The sequence below is a fragment of the Mus pahari genome, chromosome 8, assembly GCF_900095145.1.
Source record: "Mus pahari chromosome 8, PAHARI_EIJ_v1.1, whole genome shotgun sequence".
In the NCBI taxonomy this organism is placed as follows: domain Eukaryota; kingdom Metazoa; phylum Chordata; class Mammalia; order Rodentia; family Muridae; genus Mus; species Mus pahari.
In genome coordinates, this window is record NC_034597.1 from 66,995,201 (window position 1) to 67,001,659 (window position 6,459).

Genomic DNA, 6,459 nt, shown 5'->3' on the forward strand with positions numbered 1-6,459 from the left:
GCTGTCATTTTTCCCTCTAGCCACCTTGCTGCAGGTTCCTGGCTGCTAGATGCCTGCCTGGTGGACTGGAGGTGACAGTCTCTGTTGTGTGCCTTTCCACACAGGCTGGGCTTCCTTTGCTTGTCCTCTCTAGTCTTTTCCTGCTCATCACATTCTGGGGGTGGCTCTGTATTCGTGAGCTTTCTCACCCTGTCCTTTGCTCTCCTCACGTGAAACAGTCAGAGTAAATGACCTGGCTTCCGCCAGTCTCCTCGCGGAACACTGGCATTTGTTCGGCTTTATCGTCCCAGGACCTAGCGCAGTGCCTTCTATACCATAGGCATTCCATAAATCAGGGAATTAGGGAATAATTAAGCATTGGCTGGGTATATTTTTAAAAAATACAATAGGAAAAATGAGGAATAGTAAGTACTATGTGAAAAATGAACTAGGAAACTTTCAAGATTTTTTGAGTAAGGCTCACAGTAAGATCCATCTTAAAATGATTTCATAGCTTACAAGCCAATTCAACCTACAGCTCAGAAAGCATTAGCCTGGAGACCTTTATGAGCCCCCCCCCCAATCATGGAGAACTCAACACCCCAGTCTCATTAGTAGCATCTTAATGGTGATGTGTTTAATGAGAGTTGGTATCTTTGCCAAAACCAAACCAAAACACAACAAACCAAAACAAAAATCAGATGCGATTTCTGTCCTAAGGATTTCATAGGTCGTACTCAGTGCTGGCCTTTTCTTTTTAAAGGTTCAGCCTGATTTAAGAATGGCCTAATTTTAGACCTTACAAAGCAAGCTGCTAATATGAGTGGATTTTAGCATTCGTGTTCATCACAGTTTGTGCCTGGAAACCATTGGTCTCTGTGTTGGCCAGGTACAGTGGGCTCCAGAGCGAGCCTGGAGAAGCCAGCTCATCATGGATGCTTGCCTGGGCCTTGCTCACTGTGCCCCACTGTCACAGCAGCTCCTCCTGGCCAATGCCTGGTTTTGTTCCTTGCTTGACCGGCAGAGACCATGGGTCTGTCTGCCTGCATTGCCAAGGCCTTAAATTAAACTCCACTTACAACTCAAGGGTCCTTCAACATTTCTAACTCCATCCACAGGCCTGACTGACACAAAATTGTACGGTTCATGGCTGAGCTATGTGTTCTGTAAACAACTCCAATTTTCTCTTTGGAGTCACTACCTGTCTGTCATTCTCTTGATATCTAAATTGCCAAGTTAAAGGGCAGAAAACAGGTATATATATATATATATATATATATATATATATATATATATATTCTACAAAGTTCTTGAGAGGGAAATGGAAAGAGCACTGCATAGGTGCGTAGACCTATGACCAGGCGGGGATTTAGTCTTTGTCTCTAAAGGAGCCTTGGCAAGCTGTATCAACCATCTAGCTGCTAATTTATCACCCATGATTAGTTTACTGACCTATGATAGGCCAGACACAACTGCAGTGAAGGCCGAGGGGGGGGGGATAGGCTTGTGTTCATGCTCTAGCAGGAGAAACAGAAAAGAGTCAGATAAGCTTGGTACAAATCAAAACGTAGACAATATGCTAAGCACGTGAGTCCCCAAGGGTGTGTGCAGGGCAGCTAACACAAGTGTGCGCGCGTGTGCATGCGTGTGCACACACGCATTTAGTGGTGTACTCACACCATGGGAGGGGAGCTTCAGGAAGAGGTGGCGGTTTAGGTGAGGAGGGATGAATTTGAAATAAAGGGTGCATCCAGTGAGAGGATGGGCCTGTGGAAAAGCCGAATGTACTGGCTGGGTTTGTCTGTCAACACGACGAAAGCTAGAGGCATGAGAGAGGAAGGAGGAAGTGCATCCGCTGAGGAAGTGCTTCCATGAGATTCAGCTGAAAGGCATTTTCTCAATTCCTGACCAATGGGGCAGGTGGGGGGGGGAGCAGGGAGGGTCCAGCCCATTGTGGGTGGTGCCATCCCTGGGCTGGTAGATCTGAACTGTATAAGAAAGCAGGCTGAGCAAGCCATGGGGAGCAAGCCAGTAAGCAGCACCCTTCCATGGCCTCTGCATCAGCTCCTGCCTCCAGATTCCTGCCTTGCTGGGGTTCCTGTCATGACTTCCTCCAATGATGGACTATGATCTGAAAGTGTAAACCAAACAAACACTTTCCTCTCAACTTCCTGTTTGGTTACAGTGTTTTATCAAAGCAACAGAAGCCCTAAAACAGATGGGTGGTGGTGGTACACGCCTTTAATCCCAGTACTTGGGAGGCAGAGGCAGGCAGATTTCTGAGTTCGAGGCCAGCCTGGTCTACAGAGTGAGTTCCAGGACAGCCAGGACTGCACAGAGAAACCCTGTCTTAAAAAACCAACCAATCAACCAACTAAACAAACAAAAGAAACCCTAAGACACTGAAGATGATGAAGAAGTGACTTTCTCCCAGAGCCAGAGGCAGAGCTCAGTGACTCAACAGTGGCTGTCTCAACCCCTTGTCACCTCCCCTCAGCTCATGGCAAACAGTAGTCAATGTTTTGGCACATAAACCCTGATTGTTTTATTAATTTTTTTTTTTTTTTTTGGCTTTTTGAGACGGTTTCTCTGTGTAGCCCTGGCTGTCCTGGAACTCACTCTGTAGACTAGGTTGGCCTTTGAACTCAGAAATCTGCCTGCCTCTGCTTCCTGAGTGCTGGGATTAAAGGCGTATGCTACCACACCTGGCTTATTAAATTTTTTGAAAGACTTTTTTTTTTATATTCATGAGTGTTTTGCCTGTGTGTATGTGTGTGTGTGTGTGTGTGTGTGTGTGTGTGTGTGTGTATGTGTATGTATGTATAGCACATGTGTGCCTGGTGCCATGGAGCTCAGAAGAGGATGTTAGATTCCCCTAGAACTGGAGGTAAGGACTGTTGTGAGCCATCAAAAGGTTACTGGGACTGGAGTTACAAGGAGTTGTGGAGCACCATGTAGGTGCTGGAGTGAATTGAACCTGGGTCCTCTGCAAGAACAGTGAGTGATCTTAACCACTGAAGCATCTCTCTAGCTCTGACATGAAGATTTTTTTTTTTTTAATGATTAATTCGAGGGATGTGGCTCGGTAGTAAAGCAATTGTTTAGCAATGCGCAACCCCAGGTCCAACCCCTAGGATCACCCTCCAAATTATTATCATCATCTGTCAGAGACGAGGATTGACGGAAGACCTTGTATAGTTATCACTGAATTACAGCCCAGCCTTTAAAATTATTGTGTTTAATTGTGGTCAAAATCTGCATGGCCAAGTTTGCCATCTGAATCGCGCTGAGGTGGATAGACCTGCGGCCGCGTCTTCACCAGAGCCACGAAACTGTCATCACAATCCATTTCCTGAGTGGTTTCCCCATCCCTGGCTGAAACTCGCAGCCTCTCCCTTAAGCCGATCGCCACCCCCTTCCTTTCTGTCTCTGAGTTAGATGAGTTAAAGTAGCCCTACTTCACCTGCTACAATGCCTTCCAGGTTCATCTATGAAGCAGCTGGCTCCAGAACCTTCTGCCTAAAGTTGAAAGATGTTCTGCTTTTGAGTACACTGACTTGGGTTGTCTGTTTACCTCACGGCTGCTGGCTGCTGTCCCCCTGGGAGCTCCCTGCTTGGCTGCTGTGGCCAATGCTGCCAGAAACTCAGTTGTCCAAGAATCTCTCTCTTCAGGCCCTTCTCTCAGTTCCTCAGGTGCCACACCCAGAAGCAGGAGAACAATCTTAGGTTCAGTGTCCACTCTGCTCACAGACCCTCTTCATCACACCTCCCATGACTCGCGTCGCTTGGCTGGTGGGTCCCTCTTCCATCTCTGCCATGTTTCTTAGCCAGCACGGGGCCTACAACTACATCTCCCATCTGTGTAAGGTGCAAGGTGGGGTCCATACTAGGCTCATTGGATGGGCAAACCCGGGCAGAGCTGTGCAGAGGGAGATGGCGAGAACTGTGCAGGGAAGTGTGTGTCCCTCCCCTCCTGTTGTCACACATTTCTACACAGTGTGTGCCTCTGATTTTGTTGAAAAGGACAATTCTGTTCCTAAAATAAAAATAGATCTAATCTGTTCCCCCGTGGGAAAAACAGAAACCCACAGAGTAAACGGCCTGCCAGGCATCCTGGGGTCAGAAGTGGCTCGGCCAGGACAGAATCCAGGCTCTCCGTCTCAAGTGAGCACTGCTGTCACCAAGCCAGCTGTCAGAGATGACAGCCGCACCTTCCTCAGTTTCTCAGCTCCCCCTTCTGCTTGTCTCCCCCCTTCTTAGAGCAGGACACAGCCTCCACCCAGGGGTGCCTGGCGAGACGGACAGAGACAGTGGCAGCAGAGCCACGTTCTTTTCTGCAAATGTTTGTCAGCTCAGAGCCGGGTCTAGAATGAGGCCTCTCTGGAACTCTCCTGTTGGCTCCCCCAGATGCATCATGGAAGGAGTTCCGCATGCTCTGAGACAGCTTCCTCCCAGGAGGGGATCAGCTTACTGGTGTGGACAAGATCTTGTGTGTGTGTGTGTGTGTGTGTGTGTGTGTGTGCACGCGCGCGCACGCACACAGAGACCAGAGGCAGTAAGAGACCCAGCTAGGACTACCCACAGATTTTCAGGGTAAGAAATCTGATGTGCTGGTAGTGCTGGTAACAATATCTGGCACACAGGAGTAGTTATGTCAGTGGGTTTTATTACTGAGGCAAAGACACGTGCGTGCACGCGCGCGCACACACACACACAGGGAGGGAGAGAGAGAGAGAGAGAGAGAGAGAGAGAGAGAGAGAGAGAGAGAGAGAGGAAAAAGAAGAGGGGCAGCAAGAAGTAGAGAATAATTTTGCTTTTGAAGCCTCCTTGATTTGACTAAAGTCTGAGCTTAGAGAATGTGCCTGGCAGCAGGCACAGGGCACTGAGACATCACGCTGAAGGAGCTGCAGTATGGTACAGCCCACCATCCAGGTCCCTCAGCTCAGCTCCTTGCGGTCCCCATAAGTCATCTGGGGGTGGGGTGGGGTGAGAAGCTTCTTCGCAGATATGTATGAATAAGTAACAGAGAAAAGCCTTTGACCCTCCAAGGCCTGCAATGATACCTCACTCTGTCTCCTTCTGAACACACCTGACCTTGAAGTCACACCGGCTGGGCTGGTTTATCATATCTTAACATGACTGTTTCAAACTCCCTATTTTCTGTCTGCTTTCTGGATGGAGATGGGCAAGAGCGAGGTCGGGGAGGAAGGGTCTTATTCCTGACAAGGCTGGTGGCTGTGGTGGCAGGTCCCAGTACCCTGCCCCCCTCTGCACTGTCTCTGTCCTTTGTGTGCAAGGGAGCGATAGTGAGGGTACTTCTCCTACACCTTTGTGTTAACAACGCAAATAACCACGCCAGGTAACTGTGTTTGCCCCAGCCCCTCCCTGCCGTGTTCTGTTTCAATAGAAACTGAAGGAAACCAGGCTTCTGTGACCACTAAGTGCTGCCAATTGGCCTTTGGGAAGGAAGCTCTAGTCATTTTGGGGTGTGTATGTGAGTGTGTCCTGGGCTGCCAGAGCCAAGACTAATGAAGCTTGAGAAGATACTGGTGTTAAAGGCCACACAGCCTAGGCAAAGCTTGCAACTGAAAGGCAAAAATAAGTAGCCCTGTAAGATACAAAGCAGCATTAAGCAGGAGTGGTGGTGTGGAGGCAGACCTTAAGAGGCCCTAGGGACATGCTGCCCAGGGTGGTGGCCTTGCTGTGGAGATATGCAGACTGTTTTCAGCTGGTTGGTTCTCAGATGCCTAGCTGCCACGGGAAGGCTGTGTCCTGGCTTCCTCCTGTGCCCTTGTGCCGAAACTGGCAGGGAAATTCAAGCTGGGCTATTACCTCATCGACTTTCCCCTCTCTGCCCCGGGGGAGGAGCTTTTCCAACACAAACCATCATCTCTGGGAGTGGCCATGATGCTAGAGATGGGGACGGGAGTTTCACTGAGGCTGCATGACTTCCCCAGGGTCAGGCCCCAGTCCCGCATCAGGGATGCAGGCCGATCTGAGGCCTGAAAAATGGTTTGGTGACTCTGTCCACATAATGGCTCTGATTCACAGGAGCAGCGCTGTTCTCTGTGGACCCTTGTATGCTTGTGGCAGTTGCTGGGGAAGATAAGACTGGAGCTCAGCTGCGAAGAAGCTGGCATGGTGGGTAATCTCCTAGATGCCTTGGTATTCTTGAGCCTAGATTTATTTTTGAGACTTGCCTAAAGCCCACATTCATATACTACTACAAAGAACAATGGTACATGGAAGCATGGGACTGATGGCAGGAACACTTTGTCATTAGTGGGGCCAGCGAGTCAAACCATCCATCCCTCCATCCTGGTCACTCAGGCTGCTCTGAGCATGTCCTAAGATTGGGCAAGATATTGAGAAGCAAAATGTTCCCTGCGCGGGGGCCCCCTGAGACTATCTTGAGTAGCAATTATTACAAGATGATTATAAGATCGTCAGCTGATTATACATGCAATTACAGGTAGATAA